Source organism: Zalophus californianus, chromosome 5 (assembly GCF_009762305.2).
Source record: "Zalophus californianus isolate mZalCal1 chromosome 5, mZalCal1.pri.v2, whole genome shotgun sequence".
Classification (NCBI taxonomy): Eukaryota; Metazoa; Chordata; class Mammalia; order Carnivora; family Otariidae; genus Zalophus; species Zalophus californianus.
Window position 1 is genome coordinate 50,422,160 of NC_045599.1, and position 17,477 is coordinate 50,439,636.

Below are 17,477 nucleotides of genomic sequence, written 5' to 3' on the forward strand. Positions count from 1 at the left end.
TTGTTAAAAAGGCAGCCAGAGGTGGTTTGATTCTAAGGGATTGCTTGCTGTGGGGTAATCTCTCAGGGAGCTTCATGAAGGGACGGAGGACCCAGGACACAGGAATGCTGATGGGGTGGTCAGAGGAGAGACGGGAAAAGGGGCCTTGAGGACATAAGCAGTGCTGTAGGAGGTGCTGCCTTGCGACTTTTGATCCAGAGAAGAGATGAAGGGGAGAGGGACAGGACAGATGGACAGACAGATAAGATAGGAAGAAAAATGAAAAGTTTAATTGTAGATTTTTTTTTCTTTTTAGTACAACTTAAGTAGAAAAGGTAGAAATGAGGTTAGAGGAAAGAATAACTTAATCATTGTATCAACATACCATTTTATTAGAACAAATAAACTTTCACTTTGCTGGTAGGTGGCTTTATTTGGAATTGTATTTTTTTTTTTTTTTTAAAGCAGGAAACAAGATTCTGCAGGGACATGAGCGAATCCTACAAAATTAGATATGTAAATTCTGGATTGCTAAGATGTACTTTCTCTTGATCATAAGATGTTTAGTGACTGAGTCAATACTTGACAATTTTCTTTCATTTATTTCCTTTTTGAAGGAATTTCTAAACATATTCAGGTCTGTCAACTTAATTACATTGATATTATAGGTTTTGATGAAAATCTATAGAGTTCTGATTCTATTTCTTTCAATAGCAATAATAATGGCTAGTACTTATTGAGTGCTTTAGTAAATGCTAGGCATTGAGCTAAATGCTTTATATTCGTTACTTGATTTAACCTTCACTACACATGGTAACATTGTGAGGTAGACATGCTTTCAGTCCTTTGAATTAGCTCAGACATATTGCACTGAAATTGAAGTCTTAGAACTTTGTTGTTAAATGCTTCAAAACTGTCTTCAGCGTTAGGGTATTAATGCTTTCGTCAGAAGATGGCTACACTTGAAAAACAGGTCTTAAATTTAGAAGTCCTGGAACTTTGATAGAAGAATAGGCTTCAGCGTTTCATAGCTGAGGGAGCTGAGGGACAGGGAAGTAAAGTGATTTATTCAAGTAGTGCAGCTGGGTGGTGGCCTAGCTGAACCTAGAACCCAGGAACTTTGTTCCCAGTCAGTAGCAAGGGAGAGAGACCATTTTAGGAACTGGAAGTTACTGCAAGGAGCAGTGAGCAGTAACCTGGATGTTAAGAGACTCCATTTCTAAGATAATTTGCCAAAACCCAATAATCTTCATGCCGGGGCCACTTTTGGTCCCAAGTTTATTTTTCAGGAAAGCAGTCTTGGATTGGGTCCAGCCTGCCCTGCAGGCTCAAATCAGGGTGCTCTGAGAGAACACAAAGAAAGCACTCTGAGTAGTTTCTCTCTCAAGGAGCTTATGCCCCAGTTTGAGAAACAGGATGATCGCTTTGTGACTATTCTACACTTCTGTGTCATAATGCATGCAGTATAAAGCCCCTGTGTGTTAACGTTCATGCTTTGGAATTGGCTTATTAACAAACAGGCCAGCGCACCTGAGTGTGCTAGTCCTTATGCTGAGTGCAAAGAGTGGCATGATTCAGAACTAACATTGTGTTTAAAAATATACACACACAAAAACCATTAGCAGTAAGTCCTTTTTTTTTTTTAATTTGGAAAATATTTGTTGATAATTTAAGCCCTTAGAAATGTAATGGCTAGGGAGCCCGATGTGGGGCTCCATCCCAGGACCCCGGGATCATGACCTGAGCTGAAGGCAGATGCCACCCAGATTATGAAGGAAAAGCAGGAATGGCTTCTATTATTTTAAAACCAAATAAGTCTTTGGACTTGGAGAAAGTTTACGAACAGGTGGTAACATTTCTACCAGCTTATGCCTGCCCCCAACTTTTAAGAATTCAGGAGAAGATGGAAACAACAGGGACATTCAAACTACAGAAGTTTCAGTTGGTGGAAGAAGGATTTAACCCATTGAAAATTTCTGACCCACTTTATTTCATGGATAACTTGAAAAAAATCTTACGTTCCACTGACCAAAGAACTTTATAATCAAATAATGTTAGGGGAGGTCAAACTTTTAAGATTTTGTACACGTGGGATTTTCATGTTTTCTCAGGAGAGGTGAGAGGAGAGTGTGTGATTCTTTAACATGATATGGGGGGAGGGAATGGACATGAACTAAAATATGCTGTGTTTTCTTAATATGCAACAGCTTTTCTCTAAGTAGGAGCTTTCATTTGTTTTAGTCCATAACAAACTCTAGTTGATTATTTGTTTTACCTATCTGGGGGTTCAGTGCATAACTAAATATTTGCTTCAATCGTAAAGATTTAAATAGTAAGTGGTTAACAATTTAGAAACTTACTACAAATGTACTTTTTCCTATTTAAAGTCTCTAGTTTTGAATAAATGGTTAAATTTTGAAAAAAAATGTAATGGCTTTAGTAATTCATTAGTGGCGTTTGAAAGTTGGGAACGGCATTTTTTAAAAAAAGATTTATTTATTTATATTAGAGAGAGGGACTGGCAGGGCTGGTGGGGCAGGGCAGAGGGAAAGAGTCCTAAGCAGACTCCCCGCTCAGCGGGGCAGGCTCAATCCCATGACTTTGAGATCATGACTTGAGCCAATACCAAGAGTCAGATGCTCAGCCTGGAAATGGCATTTTGTAGGATTTGAACCAAGAATGTGGTAAGGATGAAAGTGGTACCCGTGCCTTATCAGAGGCAAGAAGGGCAGGCTTGCTGGAGGTAGCCACTAATGGGCCAGTGCATGGGGGTGAGACCTCTGGAGAAGGGGCCATTTGAGGGTAGAGACCTTTCTGCTTTGTACTTAATAATGGGCTGCTGCATATCAAATATTGCTCAGGGGTTTTCCTTCATATTTTTGTTAACCCTGCAATATGAATGCTGTATGTATGTTACCTTTTGTAAGATTTGTCTTCTCTAGCATATTTTCCTCAGAAATTGCCTGTTTGCTTGCTGATGAGGTTGGGAATGTTGTTAAATCCTGTTTCATTATTTTCCGCATTTAACCCTTTTCCATTTATTTATTCAGTAATTGAAATAGCTTCCTGGGTATGTTAACTCTGTTTAACAGTGGAAAATCAGCTTGTGCATATCACCCATCAGTCACAGGGTTATCTGGTCTTTTATAATTGGGGAAGAGGAAGCCCTGAGGAATATTGATGAGAAGACAATGTGGGTGGGATTCTAGATTGAACTGAAGAAACTCTGATAACCTCCCTTGATTAGGTTCACTGGTTTTATCCAGTGTAATGGAGAGGTCGTTCTCAGATAGTCTGTTTTATTGGCTAAAAGAATTGCTTTTTGCATTGCAAGTGCATCTTCTTGCTTATGTGACTGGACTTTATGAAAAAAGAATTACCTCTCACTTTTAAAGTACTCTGAAGTCTTAGGCTCACATACATTTTATAAATTACCAAATGAAATGTTTTCCTTTTCCAGTGTTTTGGAAAGGAAAAATGCTTTTGTTTATACTTGTGAGACCTAATTCTTGGTCATATAATGCATGTAAGTTCAAATATTGGGTATATTGGTTTCATTTTTCCTAAGCAAAATTGTATTTTGAAAGCCCGCATACCTTATTTTGTAGAGTAGTGTCCAGTATCTCTTGATTTCATGTATTTTTGCAGTTGTAAATATTATCCACCATATTTCTAAGAAGATTCATTAAGGGAAGAAACTTAAAAGAGAAATGTTCCAAAAAAAATGTTTGTTCCAGAGGTTTTATAAATAATTTCTGCCTCACAGACCGATTGCTGATCACCCGCATGAAACTGATCTGTCTTTGCCTTTTATTAAGGACTGAATTTATTCACTCTTCATTATTGTTTTGGTATTTGGATGTCCAACCTAAATCAGTAGCCTATCTAGTTTACTGGGTGACAAGCATGGATAAAAATTATCATTGTCTTAACAGAGGACAGTGTCTTATCACCAAGGAGAATATCTTCAGCATCTCTAATAGGTTAGCAGTCTGCAGACTGATTGCAATTGGACAATGCCCAGATACTCCTTAATATTCTAATTGTATCCTCATAAAATAAATAATGCTACCCTAATATTGCCTGGAGAAGAAATTGCATATTCTGTGTTAATATGCTGATAATCTATTTCTCCCCGATTCAGTAGCAATATTTTTCTTCAGCATTTTATAACAAAGTTAAATCGGTATTTGTAGTGTAATTCCCCGTATACATTTCTAGTTAATCGAATTTTGCTTTTGTAAATGTATGGTCCTAAATGAAAGATGCATGTGTAAGTACTATCAGCAAGGGAAGTTTAATTTCCATTCAGCTGGAGTTCTGCTTATTTCTATATGCTCTTTCTTCCTTCTTTGCTGCCTGTCATTTTCCTTGTTAACCATGAAGATGATGGGAAAATGTGCCTTGCTTACTGATGGGTGTGTAGATTCTTTAGTTCTATCCCAAATGTGATAAAACATAGAAACAGTTAAACAATGGAAACCACCCCCACAGGAGAAAGCAAAACAGAAAATAAAAGAGGAAGGTTAAAAAGTTGAAGGATACTTTGTTAAAATTCTCTATTGTGCTCTTGTATGGGGGAATGAGTTTGTGTTAAACTATACAAAGAGTGATTGCATACCTATTTAGAACCTGCATATAAGCATTTATTTGATGGGCACTAGTAAGTTTTGGATTATCTATTTGCATTTTTCAGTGCAAGGTGCTGCTGCTGGGGCTGCCACTTCCAAACCAGTTCATCACATCTGAAGATCAGTATTAATTGGAATATGTACAGTGTATAGATAGAGCTGAGGGATAGGCATAGATGAATACCGGCTACATTATTCCACTTTTTAAATTTGCATTATGAAAATACATAGGTGAAATCTTTGGTTTTTAGTCATAACTGTGAATATACCCTTGATTTTGCGGCTAAACCTTTTACGTGGGCCTGTCTAGATTAAAAAGGAATGTAGTTTCATTCTGGAGAAAACAAAGGCTTACAAAGACTGGCCTATTTCCAACCAGATTTTATGTAAGTTTAACTGTTAATTGTAGAATGGTTATGGGTCCCCCCCCCCTTTTAAATCAATATCAAATTAAATCTAAGGTGGAATTATCAAGGCAACAACTAGCATACAGTCCCTTCAAGAAAACACTGTAGTGAAAGAAAACTAGTAACTGATATTTTTAAACTGAACTTGGAGAAAAGTGGTCTTTTGTGAAAAAGCATTATGAGCCTGCAGGGTGTGGTGGAAGAAAGCCTGGTCTTTGAGTCCAGACACTGTCTTCTCTGGGTCATTCATTCTCTGACAGTTGTGTACCCCTTTAACTTAAATTTTGATTGATTTTCCTATGACATTGGTAATAGTGAATGCAATCATGTAATCATTGAGTCATTTAGTCATTCAGCAAACTGTGATCAATTATATTTCCATGTTTTTCCTAGACCCGAAACATGCAAAGATAAAACATGGTCTTCATGAGCAGTATATAGCCCATAAGTAATAACACATGGTTATGCTGTATAGGGCATGCTCTAGTAAAGGTATAAATAAAACACCTTGGGACACTCTTCACAGAGAGGACGAGGCATTGGTTCTGGGTCTTATAGGGGCAACAGGAGTTGTCTGGGAACTGATGGAAGGATGGCCTTGGCATATGGCACTGTGCTTGTGAAGACGGAGATATGGTTCTTCATTGTGCATTGCCCAGGGCTTGGGAGTCACTGTGGTGTGTGATGTCCATGCACAGTACTCTCTTGATTCTCCCAAACCAGAGGGCTGTGGGATGGTAAAAGCCAAGCCTCAAATCCTCTCCTGCCTCACAGTGACCAGGATTTACTTTAAGAACATCTTTGAGTGTTTAGTGAAACATCATTACATTGTCTGCAGTAACTGGAAATTTGTGATAAATACAGTAACGCTGGCCAGACTTGCTGATGGTGGTGTAGGAAACATCGTTTTCGTGTTGCAAGTCAATGGTTTTTGCAAGCTTTGGGAAGAATTTTAATTTTTGAAACTCAGTGTTTTTGATGGCAGCAAATAGTTTGGGAACATTTTTTGTAAATAACTATTTGTGTTAATTACCAAGGTAAAAAAAGGATACCATTAAATTTTATATTTCAGACTTTTGATTAGTGGTACTTAGAGTTCCCAACCTCAGCATGAGTTTTTTTTAGTTAATTCAGTAAAAGACTATCTTTTTAACAGTTTAATTTCTCTTAGCATCACATGAGTCATGTCTCAGGACTGTTGCCTAGCTAAAATGTGAAAAATCAGATATTAGTATCTGGTTTGTTTTTATTTTTCTAAGTATACCAACTTTTTTTTTTTTAAAGATTTTATTTATTTATTTGAGAGAGAGAATGAGATAGAGAGCATGAGAGGGGAGAGGGTCAGAGGGAGAAGCAGACTCCCCGCCGAGCAGGGAGCCCGATGCGGGACCCGATCCCGGGACTCCAGGATCATGACCTGAGCCGAAGGCAGTCGCTTAACCAACTGAGCCACCCAGGCGCCCCTAAGTATACCAACTTAATAAGGTTAAGAAAAGCCCTACCAGAAGCTATTTCGTATGGTCTTTTAGTCCCCACTAATAACTGTATCAGTGAGGACTCAACTGAGCGTCAGGAGATAACAACCTGGAAACAGTGGCGTGAACTTAGAGGTTTTATTTTTCTCGCTGAATGATGAAGCAAGGTAGGCAGTATGCACCAGATACGGTGATTTCTGTGTTCCTTCAGAGATCCAGACCTTTCTCAACTTACAGTCAGCCATCCTGGATGTGGGCATGTCCCCTTAGGGACATAGGATGGCTGCTCTTCTCTCACTATTAACATTTACATTGCAGACAGGATGAAGGGGACAGGGGTAACACACACTCCTGCCATCTGCCTGACTAGAACCCTGCCTAACCACTTGTTTATTCATGTCACTGGGCAGAAAGGTTACATGGCCCTTCCTTGTCGCAAAGGAGTCCAGAGAGTATAGATTTCTTTTTTTCATTAGGTGGGCCTATTGCTATTCGGAAATAAATCTGGACTCAGCTTAGTGAAAAAGAAAGGAAAAAGGATACTTGGTGGGCAGCTCCAAAGTGTGTCACTCCTGTATCCAATCTAAGGATCTTCAAGTATGCCTATCCAGAGCCCTGATCTTATATGCACTTGCTCCTTCACACTGGAGATGGAATTAACATTCCCTCCAGCAAGAGGCTGGACTGAAAAAGAAAATTCACATAAAGCCAAAGTAGACCCCAGTATTTGTCCTTAATAAATTGGGAAATCAAATAGGCTACCCAAAGAATCTCTTAATATTTGTAACTGAAGGGTGTGTTCTCAAATATTCAGCCAAATGGAATGCCAAGAGCCTGTGTCAATTTTAGGTCTACCTAGTTTTTATTTGGAAACCAACAGCAGCAAGTAATAATACTCTTTTATAAGTTTCCTTCTCCTGCCCTTTCCCCCCACCGGCCAAAAATACACTTTTTGAGTGCTAACCGAATGGAAAGGGAGCCGTGCACTGTAGGTGATATTTTTTAAGTGCTGGTGGTAAGCAGAACAGGTAGGTTTGCCCTATACTGTGCGTGCTATTCAGGGTACTCTTTGACCTTCAAATTTTTTTTTTCTTTTTATGAGCACTTAAAATATATCAGGCACTATTCTAGGCCCCAGGGATCCAGCAGTGAAGAAAATCTTTGCCCTCATAGAAATCTGCTGCCCTCTGCCCAGCAAAAATCTCTACCATCGTAGAACTTGGAATTTAGAGTGTTAGGTGAGTTCTTCATAATCTAATCATAGTGTTTTTTTTTTTTTTTTAAATTCTTGAGACTATTATTGCCCTTGCATTTTGTTTTTCTGTCTTTGAAACTTTTGTTGGCTGTGTGTGAGACATAATGGTTAATAAATTAAGCTATAGTCTTCAATTTCAGAAAGGGAAAACACAGGCAATTAAAAGTTGTGAGCAAAAGACCTCTTTAGAGTCTGTCAAATCATTTCATTTTAAGCTCTTTATTTCACAGTGCTATCATGTAAGGTACCTTAATTACAGAATCCTTTTCTTTTCCTAATTAAATATTGTAATACAGTCAAGGATTTTAGTTCTTTAGGCATTTTTAATGTGTTCAAGAGCACTTAATATTTTGAACTTTGGGCATATAAAAAGTTTATTTTAAAATTAAAGGGGCAGTGGCTTTTGAAAAGAGCTGTAGTCAAGTAATTAGAGTGCTGAGCTTGCTGGATGCCTTTTATTGCTTCCACGTGTTTAAAGATAATGAAAAGAAATTGGGAAAAAATCTAGGAGATTGTAGATCATTAGCTGTAGAATGTGCGTTTTAAAAATATTTGATCTCTCAAAGATATTTAGTGATGGATTCTTTAATAATTTTGATCTTTCATTGATGAGCTCTCAGTATTATGTGCTTGTACTTGGGTTGTATGCTACTTTGGGTGTCGGTGGATTTTTTACGATTTAAGTCAAAAATCCTAACAGAGATGCACCCTTTTAGGAATGGTCTTCATCATTTATGTAAGTCAGGCAGGTACAAATCAGTCATTTAACTTGGTTCTTCATTATTCCTTCCTTCAAACAGTTATCTGAGTACCTACCCCCTGCCGGCTCTGATTTCTCAACAGTGAACAAAATAAATGTAATTCCTGCTTTCATGAAGCTTGAAATCTAGAAAAGGGAGACAGTTGAGTAATATAAACACATGATAATGCCAAATGGTGGTAACAGCTATGGAGAAAAATGAATCAGGGTAAGAGGGAGAAGTGATAGGAGGAGCTGCTCTTCTTATTCTTTGGTCACTGCTGTGAAGTCTCTGTTAGAAGGTGACATTGGAATAAATACCTAACAGAAGTGAGGGAGTGAGTCACATGGCTGTCAGGGGATAGGATATTTAAGATGGAGGGAACAGAAAATGCAAAATCCTGAAATGAGAGCATGTCTGACTTCTGGCTTGTTCAAGGAACGGCAAGGAGGCCCCTACAGCTACAGTGGTAGTGAGCACGAGACAGGGAGGTAGTAGATGAGCTCAGAGCGATAACCGGGAAGATCATATGGGGACTTAGGCACCATTTTAAGAACTTTGCTTTTTATATTGGTTGAGGAGAAAGCCTGATGGGAGTGATTGATATTTCTTAAGTCTTATGGCCAAGATCACGCTACTATGGTAATAGATTGTGGGAAGCCAAGGTAGAAGCAGGAAGAAACCAGCTGGGAAGGTACGTCAGTACTACAGGTGAGAGAGGATGGTGCTTGGACCAGGCTGGTGGCAGAAGCAAGGGTGGTGAGAGGTGGTGGCATCCTTGGTATCTTTTGCAGATAGATCCAAGGATTTGCTGAGGGATTTGGATATAGGGTGTAAGGAAGAAAGGAGGTAAGGATGCCTCCAAAGTTAATGATTTGAGTGATGAAAGTAGAATTGCCATTTACCCTGATGTGGAACATTGCTAGAAGAGAAGGTAATAAAATCGAATTTGATTTTGAACATAGTAACTTTGATGATAGGCTTATGAGACAGTCAAGTGTACATATATCTAGTAGGAAGTGAGAGACAGGAATTTGAAGTTAAGGTGAGAGGTTACAGCTGGGAATATTAATTTGGGGGTCATCCGCATATAGGAGGCATTTAAAGACATGGGACTGAATGATGTCATGAAGGAAGTGAGCATAGAAAGGGAAGAGAAGAAGAGAAAAACTAGTAAGACTTTTCTAAAAACCAAGGGGATGGGGGAAAGAGATAGGTAATGCAGAAAATGATTACAAACTTAAAAATAACTATCAGTATGTTCAAGGAACTAAAAGAGGAGATTGAGAATTATGTTAGAAAACTAGAAATTATAAGAACAAATGAAAGTGTTAGAGCCAGAAAATGAAATCTTCAAAATAAAGAATGTAATGGGTTTAATGGAAGATTAGACTTACTTGAAAAGTTAACCAGACATATTCTTAACATACGATCCAGCAATTGCATTCCTTTTTTTTTCAAAAAAAATTTTTTTTTAAGATTTTATTTATTTGTCAGCACACAAGCAGGGGGAGTGACAGGCAGAGGGAGAAGCAGGCTCCCCATTGAGGAAGGAGCCCAAAGTGGGACTCAGTGCCAGGAGTCTGGGATCGTGACCTAAGCTGAAGGCAGATGCTTAACCGACAGCCACCCAGGCATCCCTTTGCATTCCTTGGTATTTTTATACAAAGGAGTTAAACTTATGCCCACAGAAAACTCTGCACTTGGATGTTTATTGCAGTTTAATTCATAATTGCCAAAACTTGGAAACAACCAAGATACACTTAAGTAGATGATGGATAAAAAAAACCAAAACTGTGGTATGTCCAGGCAATGCAATATTACTCAGCACTGAAAAGAATCTGCTTACCAAATCACAAAAAGACATGGAGGAACCTTAAATGCATATTAGTAAGAAGCCAATCTGAAAATGTTACATGTTGTATGATTCTAAGTACATGACATCTGGGAAAGACAAAAAGATGGAAACAGTAAAAAAAAAAAAAAAGAAAAAAGAAAAATCAGTGATTGCCCGAGGTATTAGGGAGGGAGGGATGCATAGGTGGAGTGGAGCCCAGAGGACCTTTAGGGTGATGAGACTGCTCTCTGTGATACTGTAATAAATGTGTAATGACATGTTTCTATTGTCCAGACCCATAGAATGTATAATACTAAGAGTCAACCCTAATGTCCCTTGGAACACTCATAGAATTTGGATGACCTTGATGTGTCAGTGGAGGTTCATCGTTTGGGACAGTTGGACTACTCTGGTGGAGGATGTTGATAATGGGAAGGCTGTGCGTGTGTGGGATGGGTATATGGGATATCTCTCAATTTTGCTATCAACCTAAACTCTTAAAATGTCTTAAAAAAATAAAGGTAGGGCACAGTCAGGTTTAAAAAGATGACTGAAAGATGAATCATATGGATGTCTTTAGACTGGAGCAGAGAAAGAAGCTGAAGAGCTATATGGAATATGGCGGAAAGGTCTTAACGTGCAGGTAACTGGGGTTTAAAAATAGGGAAAAGGGAAAATAGAACAGAACAGCATTTGAAGAGCTACTGGCTGAGCATTTTTGAAAACTGATACAATAGGAATGGGAGAAGAATTGGATGCAATATCTATAGAACATTGTTTTTGCGGAGTTTCTTGTGAAAGGAGGCAGAGAACGAGGTGAGGACAAATGGGACAAGCAAGCAAGCAGTTTTCTTTTCTTGGTAGATATTAGAGCGTGCTTATACGCCGATAGGAATGTTCCAGGAGCGAGGCTGTTGGTACAGGAGAGGGGGAGGCAGTTGCCTGGGCTGTATCCTTTAGTAGGTGACATTGGCTGGGATCCAGTGGCAAGAATCATACCAACTTTGCTGCACAATTGCCCCCAAATTTCTATTTGGCTTTAAATTACATAATGAACAAGGAAAGTAATTGCTGTGGATTGTGTGGTTCTGACTATCCTTGATTTGCTCCAGTATTAATAGCATGTAGAAGCAAAATTCTTCTCGTGCCTCACTCTGGTGATCTACCCAACTCCCATGCCCCAAATCCTGTTAGATATTGAGACAAGTGCCTAAGACCCCTGGGCCTGTTCTTTGGTGCCGCTCTTTGAACAGTAGAGTCGTTAGCAGAGCTGATGTGGCAGACAGACTGCTGAGATTGGAATTACATTTTCTTGACATGTTACATGTAGAAAAGGGGACAAATTATTTACCCTCCTGGATCCTCTGTTTCCTCATTGGTAAATTGTGCTGAATAGCGTATTAGTATCTACTCTGTAGGGTTATTATGAGTATTGAATGAGTTAGTGCATATGTGTTCCTAGAATTGTGTCTCGCACACAGGAAATACCCAAAAATGTTTCTTACTACTGTCTCCGGTTCTGGGAAAACCTGTGGGAAGTGGAGGAATCCTTCTCACAGAGGCTGTGCATAACAGCCCCTTGGGGGCTCTTAAAAAATACCGATGTCTGGGTTTTACCATTCGAAGTTTTTTTTTTTTTTTTTAAAGATTTTATTTATTTGACAGAGAGAGAGACAACGAGAGAGGGAACACAAGCAGGGGGAGTGGGAGAGGGAGAAGCAGGCTTCCCGTGGAGCAGGGAGCCCGATGTGGGGCTCGATCCCAGAACCCTGGGATCATGACCCGAGCTGAAGGCAGACGCCTAACGACTGAGCCACCCAGGTGCCCCGAAGTTTTTTTTTTTAAATAAGTTTTATTTAAGTAATTCCTACATCCAACATGGGGCTTGAACTCAGAACCCTGAGATCAAGAGCTGCACGCTCTTCCAACTGAACCAGCCAGGAGCCCCTACCCTTTGAAGTTCTAATTTTTTATTGGTCCAGGGTCAGATCCCTAGGCCAATGGTAGGTTATTAAAAAGGAAAACACTTCAGTTATTCTAATTTGTAGCCAGGGCTGCACTAGCCCTGGAAGTCATTCAGCAGATTCCTGCCCTCAAGAAGCTTCTATTAAGCTTTAGTTTGCCAAGGCATTTACATAGGTTCTTTTGGCTGAGCTTTTAAAACTTGGCTCATATTTTTATTCTGGATGACTTTGAAATGTCTATAATAGTAATCACGTTTATCTCCACAGACCCCCAACCAGCTAGAAAAAGTATGTATCATTCTTGTTCCCCATGTCATATCTGGTAGTCTGTATTCTGCTGTATGATTGTTTCATATGGGACTTCGTAGCCTGGGAGAAATTGCAGAAATCACACCAAATGAATTGTGCAGCGTGTCAGAAATAAAATGGAATATTCATGCCTGCACATTTGCTTTTTATGTGACTTAAAATGTACAGCCTTTGGGACAATGTTATCACGTTGACTCCATTATGGCAAGGAAAGCTAATTTAGGAGAGAAATTGGCTGGAGTGTCTCCTCTAATAGAAATAAACACAAAACCACTTTAGTATCTCCTCTTTTCAAGGACTGCTGTTTTTTTCATAATATTTTTAAACCCACAGATTGATACAGAAGCCCCTGTAACTCATGTACCTGTGACTTGAAAATTTTTAAGACGATTTCTCCATGAATTAATAGTACCAATAAATATGGGGCCATTTTAAAATCATAACTTGCAAATGAAATCTAGTACTACATTTTTGGCATACCTAGTAAAGGGGCCAGTTGAGTAAACAGATGTTGATAATGCAGTGTGGCAAATGCTGGGGTAAGAATAAAAGCTGGTTTGCTTGGGGTAGTAGGTTAGTTCACCAGGGTCCTGCATGATGGCAAGGGGTAGCATAGGGGAAGAGGCACTGTGTAGATGGACAGCTGCAGGATGAGTGGGGGCAGCCAGATGCACAGGGAGGGGTGGGGGAAAGGGAGAGCACCATCTTTTGTGTTAAGGGGAGGAGTGTATGCTAGGGGTCATAAGGTGGTGTGGTACGTGTGAAGTTTGACCATACCTGCACATGCCTATTCTTTGTAATTATGAATGGCTTCACTTTTTACTAACAAAAAAAACTGATACGGATATTAAGTTGGGTGTCCAGTCCCCCTACCCATGGTGAAGACTTAAGATACAGGAGTGGTAGCAGGAAACGTTTAGGAGTTTCCATTCATTAGTTGCTTTTCGTTCAGGTGGTTTATCTTTCGTACCTGGCTAATTAGTCCATTTGGAAATAATGACTTATTCTGCATAGACAGCTGTAGTCCTACTGCCAATGTCTTTTTCTTCTGTGGGAGACATTCTTAGTTACATTTTTCTTTTTCTTTCCTTTTTTTTTTTTGTGGGGTTAAGGTTTTAGGATACATGATGGTCTTTGCTTCTTAGCACTTTGATGTTGGTCCTTGTGCTCTCTTCTTTTGTGACATCACGTGGCCTGCACCGGACCCCCCAGTGCAACTGGCAGCATCATGCAAAGCAGTGACCCTCTCTGTTCGTAGCCCCACATGAATGGTTATCTCAAATTCTCATCTAGTTATTCTCTGTCCTTGTTGATGTCGAGTTCCCACATCACCACCAGTCACTGTAGGTGGATTTTATTCTGTTCCTCATTTTACTGCCCAGCCTGAAATCTTGGGAACATTACCTGTTTGCCTCGGACTTTGGTCTGTGAAATGGGGTGGCTGCTACTAACAGCATTTCTAAAAAGTGGTGGTTGAGTTTCCTGCCCACATTCTCAAAATGCAATTCATTTTCACCTGTGCATTGTAGATTGAAAATGTTAAGGGTCAGTGCCACTGTTTATCAACAGAGGCTAGCATTTCAAAGAATTGAATTTTGAAGTTGGCTTTAACAGTCAGTGACTTAATTTTTTCCTCCTATATTGAACTTGAGATTGCTTAATTTACTGAATCACTTCCTATTCACTATGTATTAAGGAAAATCTTGCACTTGAATTCAGATGAGGAGGATGGGATTCAGTGAGATCATTGAGTTGGCCCATGCCTTTGCCCCAAATGCCAGACCATTCAGAGCAACATCAAAGTTGTGCTAGTTTGAAGCAATTTTATTTTGTAATCAACATAATTCAGGATTCAAGGAAAGAACTACAGTTACACTTTTTATTTTCAGCTTTATATTCTGTAATTAGACGTCAGGACCCATCGTCAGGAAGCTTATTGTCAATAACTTTAATGTTTGAATGGATTTTGTGTATCGTTTTTATCCTGAGAAAGTCTCCTTTACTGCTCTTCTGAGTATTAGTATTGCCTGCATTTAATTACTTGCTTTGTTATTTTAGTTCTCTTGACTGTGGCAAGTACACGAGATGTTGGAAATCCAAGGTCCAGGTGTTCCTCACCCTTGTTAACAAAGGTTTGAAGGATGGCTTTTCTGCTGAGGTTGGTAATTTGTACCTAGTTAAGAAAGGAGTCGAGTGGGTTGTGGGAGATCCTGAGGCTAGGAATCTTAGGGGGAACTTAGCAACTTGACCACTTGCCCTAGTTGGGTCCCCCAGTAGAGAGCTGTCTTCTGTAAAATGGGGTCAGTCCCACAGGATGGTGGTGAAAGTCTAAACGTTAATTCATGTAAAATGCTTGGCACAGTGCCTGAAACATAGGAAGCATGGAAATGTTAATGGTTATTGGTTTGGTATAATTTTGCTTGAGAGAATTGCCAGGACATCATACTTAATGTCTCAAGAAAACTGTCCATGCTTGTAAAATAGGGTTTGCTTAACATTCAAAAGTAGTAGAAATAAGAAGCCAAGGGTAGGAGGAAATCTAGTCTCGGCGCAGTAGATCTCCAGCTGCTGGTTGCTGAGCCAAGTAGGAACAGTGGTCCTTATCAGAGCTCTTGTGGCAGAGAGTGGAGGAATCCAGTGGGGGAGAAATCTGAAAGCTACCGTAGACTTGCTGAGGGAAAAAAAGAACAGGGCAAGTGTGCAAAGCTCTAAGAATCCAGGGTTTAGTGGATATACCAAGAACGCAGCATCCATAGTGTGAGATCCTGTGCCTGACTCTCAGTCTGGTTGCCTTCACAGTAATTCAGCTAGAGGAAAACTGTAGAAGCAGCATGAAAGAGCTTTCTTCTCATCCAGCATCATTCTCAGAGAAGCTAGTCTCAGAGACACATGGGTAGTGTTCTCAAATAATTTCTAGCGAAGTGTGCCCTGTCACTGGGATGCTACCAGCGTACTAGCAATTGAGAAATGTGTTCCGGCTTACTGGTACGGAGATGGGGCACAAATTCCTCGTGATTTAAAATGAGAGGCGATGAATAGGGATGGTGAAGGTTACCGGGTTTCAGGCGGTTCTTCGTGTCCTTTGAGACTGGGTGGCTAAAGCATGCCGGGGGCTGTTTGCGGTGAGGTCATGGTTGGGAAAGGGGCCAAGGGAGGGAGTTAGTGCAGATGGAACACGAAGGATGGCAGGCTGGTGCAGGGACTTGGAGATTCTCCCCCCTGGATTCAGTGGTGAGGGTGGGCGTGGGAACAAAGACCAGAAAAGCAGGAGAGAGCTGGCTGGTCACTGGGCTGGGAAACCCCACAGGTGAGGAGAGTATGGACTTGGGGCCCGTGGCTCAAGTGGGTGTTGGAAATGATTGTCCACAGGTCTCAGACTGGAGACAAGGAAATTGTTGAGGGTCTGGAGGACCCTGGGAGTGCCAAGGGGAACTGTTTCTGCAGTAAGTGAGCTAGGACAGTGGGGAGCCAGGAGGAAAGAATTACACTTCTGACCTGGGTCAGGGGGTGCAGGCATCTGAAAGAATGTGACATTTGAGTTGCCCCTTGAATGAAGAATAGAAGTTCGCCAGGAGGAAAGGAGGTAAAGGCAGAATTGGAGGACAAAGCTTATCTCTCAACTTGAACTTGAATGTTTGCCCAGCTTTTTGACGGTAGCCAAAAGTAATTAAGAGATGAGCTTGAGAAGCCAGGTTACTGCTGGGACGTGCAGGACTTGCTAATGCCTTGCTCAAGATGTGGTAGTTTACACTGCAGAATTGGGGTGATTCTCAGTGAAGGTGTGGCAATTAACCTTCTGCAGTACAGGGTTAAAATTTTTGTGAGGCTATTACAGAAGTTGACAGTTCTGTGTGTTCTGATCTTATTCAAAAAGGAAGCATAAGAACAAACACTCCAATGTCAAATACAAATGGCTCTTGGAGTTACTGTTACTTTGAATTAGTCATAGCCCTGTCGATTTTTCTCAATTGGTACAGATCACCACTGCTTGGTAATGTATACATCTTAGGTATAAGAAACCTAGAATGAAAATATTCTAATGTTCAGTACAGTGGTTGTAGTTTGTTAAAAACCTACCAACCCTTGATCTTTGTCTTAATTGTCTCTTGAGTGGATCAGTTCTTTCAGAGCTTGTGGTAAGTCAGGATTGTGGAAGCCACTTAGTGATGTTACCTTATGAATATGACCTGTATGATCCTATTTGAGATAGACTATGCTAGTTTAAAAGGAAGTTTTAGCTGAAGAAATTCTCATAAAAACTACTTTTTATTGAAGGTGTACAGAAAAAGGCTAAGCAAGGGATTTTCTTTTCACTGAAGATTCCAGGCAGTGTCTTACCAAAGCTGCCAACCTTTGTTGGCAATCCTGAAATGAGGATTGCCAACAAGCTATTGTTGACTTCCTTATAAGAACAAGCACAGAATCTGTTACAAAGATGATGAAGGGATACGGTTAGAGAAGGAAGAGCATGGTTAGAGAAGGAAGGGCTTGGTTAGGGAAGGAAGGGTTTGGTTAGAGAAGGAAGGGCATGGTTAGAGAAGGAAGGGCGTGGTTAGAGAAGAGCGTGGTTAGAGAAGGAAGAGCGTGGTTAGAGAAGGAAGAGCGTGGTTAGAGAAGGAAGGGCTTGGTTAGAGAAGGAAGGGCTTGGTTAGAGAAGGAAGGGCTTGGTTAGAGAAGGAAGGGCGTGGTTAGAGTAGGAAGGGCGTGGTTAGAGTAGGAAGGGCGTGGTTAGAGAAGGAAGCATGATTTTTTTGCTCTTTTGTAATAAAGAAGGCAAGATAAAGCTGTTACTTGAGAATTTTTGAACAAACCAGAAATCTGACTCAAGTCTTATAGCTTGCCAGGGCCAGTGTCCATTCACACTGGTATCAGCATAATTA

At 40.2% G+C, this 17,477-nt stretch overlaps 1 protein-coding gene across 1 annotated transcript in view; it reads left to right on the forward strand.

Annotated features, from left to right (window-relative positions):
- Positions 1–17,477, forward strand: part of MAST4 (microtubule associated serine/threonine kinase family member 4) — a 575,892-nt gene that overhangs the window by 65,634 nt on the left and 492,781 nt on the right. The window lies entirely within an intron of this gene.